Genomic DNA, 16,712 nt, shown 5'->3' on the forward strand with positions numbered 1-16,712 from the left:
ATCCAATACAGTTATACAGGTATAGTTTCTCGCGTCACTTTCTTTGGATTTGCATTCATGAGTCGTGCCAGCCGATTCTTCATCCTGTGGGTGATGTTGGGGATAAGCGGTGAGCGGATGGTTGGGCGCTGTGCGCCGAAAGCCACAGGGGCGAGAACAAAAATGATGTTGGTGGGAAAGGACAAAAAAAAAAAAAAAAAAAAAATCCTAAATACTAAATTTTACATAAATATCCTTCTAAATTAATATTTGCATATATATACTTTTAAAACATCTATTTTGCTATTCCACTTTTTTTTTATTTTTATTTTTGCATATGTACCCACGCCATCTAACACGATTAAAAAATTAACGATTTGCAAACTAAAATAACTAAAATACCTTTAATGATTCGACGTGCAAAAAGAAACAATTATAAAACTATAACGATGGAGAAAAAAATAATAATTTCAAAATTTTATTTTATTTTTAATTCAAATAAATATAATTTTTATTAACGGTACTAGAAGAACCGTTATATTAGGGATATTTGTGAAAAAATAATGTTTTATGAGAGTACGGAAATAAATATAAATTTTAAGAGGATATTTACAGAAATTTAAATTTGTAGAAGGGTATTTATGTAAAAAAAAGAATCCAAAAAAAATATGGGATAGATTTTCTATTTTACTTTTTTTTAGTGTTCATCTTAAAAAAATAAAAATATAATTTTTTATTAACGGAATTTTGTAATTAAAAAAATAAATAATAATAATAAATACTACATGTCTTAGTAATACAAACCAAGTAAATTAGTTATTTAGCAAGTTAATATACACATCTACATAAATTGATACTTAATTTTTTAAGCATAATGTTTACTAGTATATAATATACAGTCAAATGATATACAATTAGCAAATTAGTTATCTAGCAACCCAATATATACTTTCAAATAAATTAATACATAATTTTTAGAATATTATATTTTACCAATACACTCTACACAGCCGGTGCTCCACATTCGGCGACTTTATGATACATATTGTAAAATAAAGCTTATTTAATACAGACCTAGTAGTGATTCAATACACACTTTCAAGCCAATCGATATGCAAATACATATTTTCAGGTAAATTAATACATTATTTTTTTAGGCAAATACACACTACGTACATAGCCAATGATACATATCCAGCAATGAATCATCTCATATTTATTTTTAAAATAATAAAAAATTAACGGACTTCACAGGTGGCGGGAGTCCTATTTTTGTTGAATTTTTGGAAATTTTTTTAAGATGGTACCCAAAAAAAAAAATGAGGTAAAACAAAAATCCCATCTCATAAATATTCTATAGGGCCCGCCCGTATGATTTTTGTTCCAGAGGCCATGGCCGGATCCGAACGTCTCGGCATTCGGTCGCGCTAGAATTCGGAGCAGGGATCAGAATTTCTTTGGCAGTGATGCTCACATGTTAAGCGACTCGAAAATAAGACTGCCGTTTTCCCACCCGCCCTTAGCAGGATGAAAGAAAGACTTGCGTCAGGAGAGAGTGCAAAAGTGGGGGAAATTATAAGTCAAACTTCTTTTTCTTTTATTTGCAATTTGGCGTGTGCTGCTTTGCTGTCGAGGGCTGGGGTGTCCACCGCCAGCCAGTCAAAGGTATAAATGTCAGCATGCGTTGACCCTCGTCCGGTCCATTGGAACTTAACAGTTTGCAGCATCAGCTGTGCATCCACATGCACGCTCCCATCTTAACGTACAAATCAGTGAGAGACTCGTGTCTTCGTGGGTTGGATGTAATTGGGGCCCATGGTTAACCTGACCCTCCACTGGCCAAAACAAGGGTAACTCATTTTCTATAAAGAAAAATTAAAAAATAAAACAAGTGGATGCTCGAATTGTTCTTAAAACGTAATATAGTAGTTTAATAAATATGTTTTTTTTTTACATAAGTACTTTTTTAAAAATTCAAATTTGCATGAATACCTCTTAAAATTTATATTTATTTTTCTACCCTCATAAAACACTATTTTTGCACAAATACCCCTAATATAACGGTTCTTCTAAAACCGTTAATTAAAACCATATTTATTTTAATTAAAAATAAAATAAAATTTTAAAATTACTTTTTCATCTTCCATCGTGATCACCTTATAAATATTTCTTTTTGCACATCTACTTATTAGGAGTTTTTTAGTTATTTTAATTTGAAACCGTTAATTTTTTAACGACGTTAGATGGTGTGGGTACATATGTAAAAATAAGAATAAAAAAAGGGTAAAATAGCAAAACAAGTGTTTTATGAGGATATATATGTAAATATTAATTTTGAAAGGGTATTCATGCAAAAAATATTAATAAATTATATTTAAAATATTATGTAAGTTTATCAAAATCATCATGATGCCATTACAATATTTTAGCAGCTGTTACTTAAATCTATGGAGCAAATTACATATATGGAGGCTAGCGTATATATTATACTAAAGTTCAAGGCCATAGATATGTAACTAGCTTGAGTTTTGAGTCAAGACTAAATTATAAGCATGTTATTCCTATAATTGATATTAAATACGCTTTTACAACAAATTAAAAATTTAGATATACTTATTTCAATTATTATATAAATTCTTTCGTAACTATTATAATATTTATGTAATAAATTTAAAACTATTGTTCTAGAGTTTGTAATTATTAATTTATATTTTCAGTATCAGCTCTTTTGTCTATTGATTTAATCAATATATGGGTTTCACCTTAATAATGGTAATATGGAATGTAAGAAAGATTTAAATTACATCATGGGCTCGTTTAGTTCGCGGGAAAAGAAGGAGGAAAAGTATGGTCAACAAGAAAGTAATGAGATGCCTCTTGTTTGGTTGGAGTTTTCAAAGAAGAAAGACGGAAAAGTTGTATTCACATGGGAATATGATTCCCACATTTCATGGAAAAGTCTTTTCCATGAGAATCATGGAAAAGTCTTTTCCATGAGAAAGATGGAAAAGTTACTTTTCCATGAGGCGGGAATCACTCCATTTTTACTTTTTTCCAAAAAGGCCCTTCAGCATTAAAGAAGCATTAAAGACGAAATTGTTTTCCAGAAATCATATTCCTAGGAGGAAAAATGCTTCCCGCGAACTAAAGGAGCCCCATTAGTATTAGTATGCACATGAATAGCCTGCAATTAATTAATACATTGATTTAATTAATGTATAGCTTTCATCTTATTAATGATAATGTAGAATGCAAGAAGGATTTAAATCATGTAATTAATATTAGTGTCCATGTGGCAAGTCTCCTATAGCTAATGGAGAGGTCTTTCACAAACAAAGTTTCTATTTTTGTACATATCTTAGCATATAATCCACACGATGCATGAGTATGATTCTTTTATTTATTTTCAAATTACTCTTGAAATATAATATAGCAGTATAACAAATTATATTTAAAACATTATATAGGCTTCTCAAAATCATTATGGTGCTATTACGATATTGTAACATCTGTTATTTGAAGCCGTGGAATAAATTACATATATACAGGCTAGAATATAGATTATACTAAATTTTTTTATATATATATATATATTTATAATATTAAGGATATATTTATTACATATATAATGATAATTATTTTATATAATTTATATTAAACAATGAATTTTATACATATTTATTCTAATTATTATTTAAATTTTACTATTTCAATAATATTTTTTTATAATTTAAAAATGTTATTCTATAGCATACGATTGTTTGGTTATATTTTCAGTATCGGGTTTCTTGTTTTGTTGATTTAATTAATACATGGTTTTCACCTTATTAATAATAATGCAGAATGTGAGAATGATTTAAATTCCATCATTTATATTAGTATTCATGTGACTAGTGGACAACTCAGTAAAAGTAGAGCCTCCATTTTGGAATGCATACATACACACACATATATTCTATTTTTCTATATATCTATATATATAGAGATTATATATATATATATATATATATATATATATATATATATATATATATATATATATATATATATATATATATATATATATATATATATAATTGATTAGATTTGGGACTTGTACCAACTAAGTCCTTAATGGTTCAAAGAAAAATGTGAGTTGAACAAGTTTTGAAAAAATTTCTTTTCATGTAAATGAATCATTTTTAAGCACCCTCCTGGCTCTTTGTCACTAACGCTATTACCAAATTAATCTTTGACTCATAGTTCAAGCTCCACTAGTTCCTCAAATTACATGCCAAAGTTTGGAAATAGTTCACTCGTATAAACCTTAAGTTCCCTTTCAAGAAGTGTAGAGATTTATTCATGTACTTTTGATAGAGGTTTCCACTCACTACATGCAATTTTAATGGCAAAGTATAATAAAAAAATATGATGGAATAAGGACAAGGCAAGAGGAGAGCAAAAAAAAAAGACCATTATTTTGTTATGGTTCCAGTCCAAGATCCTAGAAGTGGTAGATCAAAATCAAGGCCGAACCTTTGGCATTATTTTTGCACAAAATGGTTATCTTACTCTTAAACTTGCACCATTGTGCTTGAAGACTAAATTGTGAGCATATTATTGTTATATATGATATTAAATATATTTTTATAACAAATAAAAGATATATGTTGTATATTTGCTTTTGTTATATAAATTTATTATGTTATATTAAATAAATTATGAATATTAGATATATTTATTTCAAATGTTATATAAATTCTTTTGTTAATTGTTATAATGTTTATATAATAAATTCAAAACCATTATTCTATAGCCTATAATTATCTATTTATACTTTCAGTATCCACTCTTTTGTCCCATTAATTTAATTGTACGGATTTCACCTTATTAATGGTAACATGAATGCAAGAAGAATTTAAATCTCATCATTAATATTAGCATCTATGTACCGGATAATTAAACATCATTCTTCTAGAACTTGCAATTAATTAATACGATGATTTAATTAATACACAACTTTCGCGGTTTAAATTATGTCATTAATAATATCAACATCTATGTGGCGAGTGGAGCTCAACAAAAGTAGAGCCTACATTTTAATATGCATATAATAGATTTGATTTAGGACCTGATGGTCCATAAAACTATGAGTTGAACAAGTTTTGAACATTTTTCTTTTCACATAAATGAATAATATTTAAGCACCCTTTTAGCTCTTTGCCACTAATGCTATTACCAAATTAATCTTTGACTCACATTTCAAGCTCTACTGGTTCCTCAAAATCCATGTCGAAGTCTGGAAATAGATCGCCCGCACAAAACTTAAGGTTCCCTTTCAAGAAGGGTAGAGATTTATTCATGTGCTTATGATAAAGGTGCCCATTTTTTTTTTGCTACAGTGGTGCCCATTTACTATATGGAATTTTAATGGCAAAGTATAATCAAAAGATGTAATGGAATAACGTCAAAGGAGAGAAACCAAAATGGGTCATTATCTACTAATGGTCCCAACAGTCTAGAATCCTTGGAGTGGAAGATCAAAGACAGGCCGAATCTTTGGCATATTTTGTGCACAGAGTGGCTGTCTTAGTCCTGAACTTGCACTATTGTGCTTGTTAGGCCAAGACATTCATCATTTGGCTTTGAGCGAAAACTAAATTATGCTCATATTATTGTTATATGATATTAAATATATTTTTTGTAACAAATAAAAAAATATATGTTGTTTATTTGCTTTTGTTATATATATTTATTATATTTATTTTAAATTAAATTATGAATATTAGATATATTTGTTTTAATTGTTATATAAATTCTATTGTTAATTGTTATAATATTTATGTAATAAATTAAAAACCTTTATTCTATAGCCTGCAATTATTTGTTTGTATTTTTGGTATCAGCTCTTTTGTCCCATTAATTTAATCGTATGGCTTTCACCTTATTAATGGTAATGTGGAATATGAAAAGAATTTAAATCCTATCATTAGTATTAGTGTGCACGTAGATAGTTTGCAATTAATTAATACATAACTTTAATTAATATTTTATTTAATTAATATCTGATTTCTACCATATTAATGATAATGTGAAATGCAAGAAGGATTTAAATCCCATCATTAATGTTAGTTTCCACATAGCAAATACCACACAACAAATGGAGAAGTCTACACAAGCAGAGCTTCCATTTAGTTTATATATTAGATTCTAGACCTTTACAAATTTAGTCCTTGGTGATTTAGAAAAAAATTGTAAGTTGAACAAGTTTTGAAGATTTTTCTTTTCATGGAAATGAATCATTTTTTAGCACCCTCCTAGACTCCTAGTTCTTTGTCGCCTGGTTGCTTCTAGGACAAGACATCTCTATTTTACATTAACCTTAGCCAACCTAGCAGACTTGCTGCCCCTAATTCTATTAGCAAATTATTGTGATTCACATTTCAAGCTCTACTGGTTCCTAAAATTACATATCAACATTTGGAAATAGATGACAGATCTAAACCTTAAAGTTCCCTTTCAAGGAGGGTAGCAATCTATTCGTGTACTTATACAGATGTATTCATTCACTATATGCAAAAACCGAAAGATATGATTGAACGGTGACAAGGTAAGAGGAGAGCAACAAAAAAAGGCTATCTACTTATGATTCCTGCAATCTAGAATCGTGGAAGGGGTAGATTGGGGACATGTCTTTGGCATCGTTCGTGCGCAAAGTGACTATCTTAGTACTTGAACTTGTGCCATTGTGCTTGTTAGGCTAAGCTTTTTAACATTTGATCAGGCAATAATAGCCCTTTTTTATGGACACAAGCAACTTTATGGACTCAAGTAGACTTTTTATGATTGGTTGGAGCATTCCGGCCCGAACCGGATGGTACGAGACGTATCATACCATACCAGTTTAGTACCAATACTTGGAATGGGTGGTGTACGGATATTCGGTATGCCAAAAAAATCTCGTACTGTATCATATTGACATTGTACTAGTGTGATACCGGTACGGAGTCCGGTTTCAAGACAACGAACCTTTCTTCAACTAGTAATCATTGAGAGTTATCATGTTTATGCTCTCTTCTCATGATTGTTTTCATATAGCATGGATGCTCTTTTTTTGCATATTGATGATTTGATCATTACCAACTATGATGCTTCCATAGCAACACCCTCAGCATCAGTTTGAGATGAAGGATCTCTGCCCTTTTCTCTATTTTTTGGGCCTGATTTTGCTTTCCCTCGTAGAGCATATTTGTTGTCACAACAAAAGTACACTTCTGACTTGATTAGTTATACCTGTATGACCGATTCTCACATAGTTGATACTCCAATGGAGCTTCATCAAAACCTTTATCCGACTGATAATGAGCTGCTTATAGAATTTATTCGCTATCAATAGCGCGTCGATGCCCCGATTTATTTGACTATTGTCGACCAGATATTGCACTTGTTGTTCACGTTGTGAGCCAGTTTATCATGCATGTTGAACTCTGAACTTTGAAAATAACTGACAGTAACTGAGAATTATGGCAGGAAGTAAGCAGCGTGAAGAAATTATGCTTACATATCGCAATTGTGGGGGGGATTTCAATGTTATTTGCAGCCAGGAGGAGAAGAGAGGAGGTAGGCAGTTCATGGAACAAAAGGACAGTGAATTCAAAAAACTGTTGTTGATTAACGGATTAGCACACCTTGGCTACTCGGGGCCTAAGGACACTTGGTGCAACGACAGCCAAGACCGAGCCAAAGTGCAGGAAAGAATCGACAGGGTTGTAGCAACTGGTGATCGGATCCAGTTATTTTCGAAGATCCGAGTTCAATATTTGCTAGAATTGCTCCTGGCCACTATCCCATCCTCCTGCAAGTGCACCGAAACTGGCCTAAGGTAAAGAACCCTTTTAGATTTGAAAAGTTTCGATTATCATATGAAAGTATAAAAGAGGTTGCGCAGCGTGCTTCGCATTATAGTTCTAATCACTCTCCCATGATCACATAATGAATTCTGCCTTGGTCGGTTAAAAAATGAATTGAAGAAATGGAACAGGAAAATCTGTTTAGGAAAACCGAGGCCACCGAGGCAGCCATACTTAACAAGTTAAGTAGGCTGTGGAAGGTGGATTGAGTGTAGAGAAGCAATCACAGCTATTACAGCTCTTACAGAGTTAATATAAACTTCTCAGGTAGTGGCAAATATTATGGAGACAAAAATCAATAGTGACATATCTACAAGAGGGTGATGCAAATACTACATTTTTCCATAGATCCACTATTATGAGGAGTAAGAACAGGATCCATAGGTTTGCTGAAATAGATGGTTCTTTAGCTGAGTCTGAGAGTGAAATCAGATATCTTATGAGCAAATGGAACTCTAACTTTTAAGTTGTACGTTACCAGCTGTTGGTGGAAAAATGGACCACCCCACAAATGTAATTATAGCACCCAAATCCATCAGCAAGCTCGAGCTCATCCCAAGTGATGGAGCTCTTCCGCTCTCGAGCTCATCCTAAGTGATCGGGCTCTTCCGCTCTCGAGCTCATCCTAAGTGATGGAGCTCTTCCGCTCTCGAGCTCATCCAAGTGATGGAGCTCTTCCGCTCTCGAGCTCGTCCAAGTGATCGAGCTCATAGGCCGAGCACAGCGGGCCGAGCACAGCAGGCCGAGCACAGCAGGCCAAGCACAGAAGGCCGAGCACAGAGAGCCGAGGCCAGAGAGCCGAGGCCAGAAGGCCGAGACCAGAGAGCGCCGACCAGGAAGGCGCTCGACTAGAAGGCGCCGACCAGAGTGCGCGCCAAGAGGTGCCCAACCAAAATAAGCTGCTCGGTTAGAAAGTGCCGACCAAAGACAGCGCCGAGGCGCTCTGCTAGAAGGTGCTCGTCTAAAGGGCACCGACCAGGAGTACTCAAAGCAGCCCCGCCACAGGGCGCCCCATTGGGCGATCAGCTCGGCTCGGCACCCTTGCCGAGCCGATGCCTTAACCAAATGTTCAACCTCCGCCTAAAGTCCAAGGGACTTGACAACTCCTACGGCTTGCAACCTGCCACTATCTCCAAGCCATCAAGGCATCAGATCTCCTCAGGCGTTCGGCACGACCTGCCATTAATGCATGAGACTCCCTCAAGTCTCCGATGCACTCAGGCATTTAATGAACACGGCCCAAGACGATCTCCGGATCACTGAACCATCAGAACGTATGGCTCTCCCTGACCGCCGGTTCATTCGGTAATAAATGCACTTACCATTCACGGACCCCAGGCCCACCACAGCCGGCGGTTCAACCACTCCAACAGGTCCGATCGACCGTGACAACTCCCTGATTCCGGTCTGATCCGGTCCCGTTCCCCATTACGCCATTAATGGGCCAAATCGTGCCCAATTATTACAAAACAAGACAAACCTCCTGTCACCTCCCAGGTAACAAAAATCCTCCTATAAAAGGAAACCTGGAGGGAAAAGGGAGAGAGGACCAAAAACCAGAGAAAAAACCCGGAGCTGGAGAGAACCCTCCTAGACCGGGGGAAAAAGGAAGAAAACAGCACAGACACAATTGAACACGAGATTCTCTTTGTCTTCTCCACATACTCTCTCCCCTGCTCTCTCCACATACTTGCCCCCTCTGACTTAGGCATCGGAGGGCCGGCGCCGGGGAGCCCGGCCACCGGTTTTCTTTGCAGGACTTGCACACCCCCCCGCAGCGGAGGACGCAGCCAGCCGGCGCACCGCCGTCCGCCCCCTGCAGCAGCGGAGCTCCTCCTTCCCCGGCTTCACGGTGGCCCCCGGGTCCAATTTCCAGCAACAGTTGGCGCTAGAGGAAGGGCCCGAGTTCGCTGCCATGAAGCTAAGAAGCAAAGGGGCTTCCAATGCCTCTCGACGTCCTCCACCTAGCCCGGAGCGTTCCGTTCGGAACTCATCACCCCCGGTTGAGCCAGCACCTCAAGTTCAACCGGAACAATTTGATGCCCTGGTGCAGCAAGTGCAGGCGTTGGCTACCGCCGTCCAAAGCTTGCAACCCAGGGGCATCCCAGCAGCACCGCCTCCCCCGGCTCCAGTTCAACCGGAGCCCCCTACAAGCGGGCTTCTTCTTCGAGGTCAGGACTCTCAAGTCCAGGCCTCCCTCTGGAGAGGGCACCCAGTCAGAGATCACGGAGGCTGGCCACAGCCTTCAGAAGCTGAGTCGGTTCCAGGGCAACCGGCACCCGGAGGAACCGCTGTAGCGATCTTCCAGAACGATGAACTCGACAAGAAGGTGGAAAAGCTGGAGCGCCAAATCCAGGCACTCCACGGGAGAAAATCGGGACGTAACGGCGACTTCGAGTTCAATACGAAGTCGCCCTTCTCCCAGGAGATTGAAGATGAACCGGTTCCCCTCCGGTTCAAGATGCCCCAGGTGGAGCCTTACAACGGCAAGGCAGATCCCTTTGACCACCTGGAGAGTTACCGGGTCTTAATGGCCCTACGAGGAGCCTCGGAGGCCATGATGTGCAAAGCCTTTCCAGCAACGCTCCGAGGACCGGCCCGGCTTTGGTTCACCGGGCTGAAGCCGAGTACTGTCTCCTCCTTTGAGCAGCTCGGCAGGCAGTTCGCCAGTAATTTTGCCGCTAGCCAGCCCCAGCGGCGGACATCGGACTCCCTCCTTGACATCAAACAAGAGGAGGGAGAGTCCTTCAAGGAGTACTTGGATCGGTTTACTGCCGCAACATGGGAAGTCCAGGAGCTGGACCAGTCAATCGCCATGTCGGCACTAAAGACTGGAGCCCGGTCTTACAGGTTCCTCTTCTCTATCGAGAAGAACTTTCCTGCGGACCTCACCGAAATGTTGGGCCGAGCTCGCAAGTACGCCAAGGCTGAGGAAGCCATGGCCTCTCGGCGGGAGGAAGCCGAACGACCTGCCAAGATGCAGAAGAAGCACCAGGAGCACTCCCAACCAAGTAGCAGATTCCCCTGGCATGAGAAAGAGCCTCCTTGGCCCAAGAGCCTAGCTCGCCCGGGGTCTCCCCTCCAAAAATTTCAAACGTACACTCCTCTCACATCCACCCGAGCAGAAATCCTCATGGAGATTGAGGGTCGGGGCTACCTCCGACCTCCATTGAGAATGCGTCCGACAGAGTCGCGGAAGCACTCGAAAAAGTACTGCCGCTTCCACCGAGATCGCGGCCATGATACGGAGGATTGCTACGAGCTTCGTGATGAGATCGAGGCACTTGTCCGCCGAGGTCGGTTGAGTTATTTTGTCCGTGATCATGCCCTCTCACGGGCATCATCAATACCATCAGAGGGCGGGCAACTAGAGGCACCAGAAGCTCCGAGCTCGAAAAAAAGAGCTTCCTCAAAGCATCCGTGCTCTGTGAAAGTCACCTCTCCTTTTCTGACGAAGACCAAAAGGGTGTTGAGCCCTCTTTATGACGACGCTGTAGCTATTTCCCTCATCATTGCAAGGTTTTAAAAAAGGATTTTAGTACATCATGAAAGCTCGGCTGATGCCTTATTTTGTATGCCTTCCAAAGAATGAGCGCTCCTCTGGCTAGATTCATAGGAGATTCTACCCCAAGAAAGTACTATGAAGCTAAATCCTTTCATGGTCCAGAGGGCCGTCGAGCTCAGAAGGCCGAGCTCCGAAGGCCGCCGAGCTCAGAAGACCGAGCACCAAAGGCCGCCGAGCTCAGAAGGCTGCCAAGCTCCGAAGCCCGAGCTCAGAAGCCCGAATGCAGAACACCTCCCCCAGAAAATCGAGCCAAAGAAAGCTAGTGCCAAGCTAAGTCCTAAGGGACTTCGAAGCTAGGAAGCCATCAAAATATCTCCAAAAGGTACAGGACGCCACTTTGGCTTCAAATAATTTCAATATTTTATCTATTTTCAGGTCGGAGAATCCAAGAAACGACCAATGTCGCCCCGATTCGGCGCCATTCGACGCCATTCGACGCCATTCGACGCCACTCGACGGCACTCGACGACATTCGACGACATTCGACGACACTCGACGCCACTCGACGCCACTCGACGACACTTCGACGACATTCGACGCCATTCGACGCCTTTCCACGCCATTCGACGCCTCCTACGACAACACGCCCTGATCTGAGTGGGGGCACCCTGCTGAGTTGACCACAAGCCAAAGAAGGCCGCTGAGTCGACCTAAAGCACTATAACTCTAACTGCATGAAAGGTACATCCTGCTTGGCACGCACATCTCCATATATATTTGGCTATATTGCAGGATGATCGACGACTGGACTACTTCCTTCGTCCGAGCCAAAAGACAGCTCAGTACTACAACGCCAGGGTCAAAGTCAAATCTTTCAGACCAGGGGACCTTGTCCTAAGAAGAGCTGAAACCTCCCGACCAACTGAGCGAGGGAAGCTGGCCCCGAATTGGGAGGGACCATACCGAGTCACGCGCATTCGCCGACCCGGAGCTTATCAATTGGAGTCTCTAAATGGGACTCCCATTCCGCGGAGCTGGAGCTCTGAAAATCTCCGCGTGTACCACCAGTAGAACCCTAAGGGGTCCCTCATTATTCAACCATTAAATTCCATTCTATGAATTTCACTCTATGAATTTCATTTCACGATAAACTGATGGTTTGCAGACTTATTCCGAGCTCACCAATTTTCTTGATTATCCCATGGCATCAGATTTATTCTTCTTCCCTAACCACGGTTGGGATACCCTGATACCTCGGAATGATGGAGTACCTGCGTGGACTCCCTGAAGATGTCCATGAGTTTATGGTGCGCTCTCCATCAGCGAGCTCGGCTCGTTCTCCTACCCTGGCCACGGTCAGGATGCCCCGAGACGTCGGGACGCCCCGGTTACCGGGAAGCTCGAGGCGTCGAGACATGAGTAGCGGTCCTCTCTGACCGGACGAGCTCGGCTCGTGCTCCATCGACTATTGAGTAGCGGTCCGCTCTAACCGGACGAGCTCGGCTCGTGCTCCATTGACTATTGAGTAGCGGTCCTCTCTGACCGGACGAGCTCGGCTCGTGCTCCATCGACTATTGAGTAGCGGTCCTCTCTGACCGGACGAGCTCGGCTCGTGCTCCATTTATTGAGTAGCGGTCCTCTCTGACCGGACGAGCTCGGCTTGTGCTCCATCGATTGTTGAATAGCGGTCCTCTGACCGGACGAGCTCGGCTCGTGCTCCTACCCCGACCTCGGCCGGGATGCCTCGAGACGTCGAGACGCCCCGGTTCATCGGGATGCCCCGATACGTTGGGATGTTGTCTTTATTGGCCAAACGAGCTCGGCTCATTCTTTACCAGCTTCAACCAACGAGCTCGGCTCGTTCCTTCATCGATGGATTTCTCTGTCGACGCCCTCCAAAAACGGAGTCCGAGCAGAGAAGCGTCTTCAGTCGCCTCGGCGCAAGGACGCATACGGTACAAGGTACCCATTTATTTAATGTTTTTACATTACCCATTATTGGATTTCTCTGCCGACGTCCTCGAAGAACGGAGTCCGAGCAGAGAAGCGTCTTCAGTCGCCTCGGCGCAAGGACGCATACGGTACAAGGTACCCATTTGTTTAATGTTTTTACATTACCCATTATTGGATTTCTCTGCCGACGTCCTCGAAGAACGGAGTCCGAGCAGAGTAGCGTCTTCAGTCGCCTCGGCGCAAGGACGCATACGGTACAAGGTACCCATTTATTTAATGTTTTTACATTACCCATTATTGGATTTCTCTGCCGACGTCCTCGAAGAACGGAGTCCGAGCAGAGAAGCGTCTTCAGTCGCCTCGGCGCAAGGACGCATACGGTACAAGGTACCCATTTGTTTAATGTTTTTACATTACCCATTATTGGATTTCTCTGCCGACGTCCTCGAAGAACGGAGTCCGAGCAGAGAAGCGTCTTCAGTCGCCTCGGCGCAAGGACGCATACGGTACAAGGTACCCATTTATTTAATGTTTTTACATTACCCATTATTGGATTTCTCTGCCGACGTCCTCGAAGAATGGAGTCCGAGCAGAGAAGCGTCTTCAGTCGCCTCGGCGCAAGGACGCATACGGTACAAGGTACCCATTTATTTAATGTTTTTACATTACCCATTATTGGATTTCTCTGTCGACGCCCTCCAAAAACGGAGTCCGAGCAGAGAAGCGTCTTCAGTCGCCTCGGCGCAAGGACGCACACGGTACAAGGTACCCATTCATTTAATGTCTTTACATTATTTTATTCTTGGACTCCTCTCTGCCGATGTCCCCAAAGAACGGACTCCGAGCAGAAAAAGCGTCTTCAGTCGCCTCGGCGCAAGGACGCACACGGTACAAGGTACCCATTCATTTAATGTCTTTACATTATTTTATTCTTGGACTCCTCTCTGCCGATGTCCCCAAAGAACGGACTCCGAGCAGAAAAAGCGTCTTCAGTCGCCTCGGCGCAAGGACGCACACGGTACAAGGTACCCATTCATTTAATGTCTTTACATTATTTTATTCTTGGACTCCTCTCTGCCGATGTCCCCAAAGAACGGACTCCGAGCAGAAAAAGCGTCTTCAGTCGCCTCGGCGCAAGGACGCACACGGTACAAGGTACCCATTCATTTAATGTCTTTACATTATTTTATTCTTGGACTCCTCTCTGCCGATGTCCCCAAAGAACGGACTCCGAGCAGAAAAAGCGTCTTCAGTCGCCTCGGCGCAAGGACGCACACGGTACAAGGTACCCATTCATTTAATGTCTTTACATCATTTTATCCTTGGACTCTTCTCTGCCGACGTCCCCAAAGAACGGACTCCGAGCAGAAAAAGCGTCTTCAGTCGCCTTGGTGTAAGAACGCTCACAGCACCAGGACGATCGATGACCGAACTACTTCCTTCGCCCGAGCCAAAAAGCAGCTCGGACTCGGAAGTCGGGGGGTAGTGTTGGTGAAAAATGGACCACCCCACAAATGTAATTATAGCACCCAAATCCATCAGCAAGCTCGAGCTCATCCCAAGTGATGGAGCTCTTCCGCTCTCGAGCTCATCCTAAGTGATCGGGCTCTTCCGCTCTCGAGCTCATCCTAAGTGATGGAGCTCTTCCGCTCTCGAGCTCATCCAAGTGATGGAGCTCTTCCGCTCTCGAGCTCGTCCAAGTGATCGAGCTCATAGGCCGAGCACAGCAGGCCGAGCACAGCGGGCCGAGCACAGCAGGCCGAGCACAGCAGGCCGAGCACAGAAGGCCGAGCACAGAGAGCCGAGGCCAGAGAGCCGAGGCCAGAAGGCCGAGACCAGAAAGCGCCGACCAGGAAGGCGCTCGACTAGAAGGCGCCGACCAGAGTGCGCGCCAAGAGGTGCCCAACCAAAATAAGCTGCTCGGTTAGAAAGTGTCGACCAAAGACAGCGCCGAGGCGCTCTGCTAGAAGATGCTCGCCTAAAGGGCGCCAACCAGGAGTACTCAAAGCAGCCCCGCCACAGGGCGCCCCATTGGGCGATCAGCTCGGCTCGGCACCCTTGCCGAGCCGATGCCTTAACCAAATGTTCAACCTCCGCCTAAAGTCCAAGGGACTTGACAACTCCTACGGCTTGCAACCTGCCACTATCTCCAAGCCATCAAGGCATCAGATCTCCTCAGGCGTTCGGCACGACCTGCCATTAATGCATGAGACTCCCTCAAGTCTCCGATGCACTCAGGCATTTAATGAACACGGCCCAAGACGATCTCCGGATCACTGAACCATCAGAACGTATGGCTCTCCCTGACCGCCGGTTCATTCGGTAATAAATGCACTTACCATCCACGGACCCCAGGCCCACCACAGCCGGCGGTTCAACCACTCCAACAGGTCCGATCGACCGTGACAACTCCCTGATTCCGGTCTGATCCGGTCCCGTTCCCCATTACGCCATTAATGGGCCAAATCGTGCCCAATTATTACAAAACAAGACAAACCTCCTGTCACCTCTCAGGTAACAAAAATCCTCCTATAAAAGGAAACCTGGAGGGAAAAGGGAGAGAGGACCAAAAACCAGAGAAAAAACCCGGAGCTGGAGAGAACCCTCCTAGACCGGGGGAAAAAGGAAGAAAACAGCACAGACACAATTGAACACGAGATTCTCTTTGTCTTCTCCACATACTCTCTCCCCTGCTCTCTCCACATACTTGCCCCCTCTGACTTAGGCATCGGAGGGCCGGCGCCGGGGAGCCCGGCCACCGGTTTTCTTTGCAGGACTTGCACACCTCCCCGCAGCGGAGGACGCAGCCAGCCGGCGCACCGCCGTCCGCCCCCTGCAGCAGCGGAGCTCCTCCTTCCCCGGCTTCACGGTGGCCCCCGGGTCCAATTTCCAGCAACACCAGCTCTCTTCAATGCCAATGCAAGCATACGACACTGATGATCAGATGTCTAGTGCTTCGGTGACTGATCAAGAAATATATAATGCCATGGTGGAGATGTCATCCGATAAGCCTCCAGGCCCCAACAGTTCCAGAGGTGATGTCCAAGGTCCTTCAACCTTCTGCTAGTGGTCCAATAGCGTCCCACCTCTTCCTTGCAGATGATTGTTCGCAGCGAGGAGAGCAACGAAGTCTAATAGTCATGAGATTAAAGATACTGTTGCAAATTACTGTGCCAGTCAAGTCAGGCAGTGAATTTTCTCAATGACGATCGATGTCATGTCATTCTATTTCTTGGAATTGACATTAAAGAAACTGCTTGGAACTACCTCGGCGTGCCATTCTCAGGCAAAATATCTGTCTGAAATTTTTAATGGACAAAGCTCGGAGTAGGACAGAGGGTTGGAAATGGAGAGGTCCATCTTTTGTTAGGAGGATGATCCTTGAA

Source organism: Phoenix dactylifera, chromosome 1, assembly GCF_009389715.1.
Source record: "Phoenix dactylifera cultivar Barhee BC4 chromosome 1, palm_55x_up_171113_PBpolish2nd_filt_p, whole genome shotgun sequence".
Lineage (NCBI taxonomy): Eukaryota > Viridiplantae > Streptophyta > Magnoliopsida > Arecales > Arecaceae > Phoenix > Phoenix dactylifera.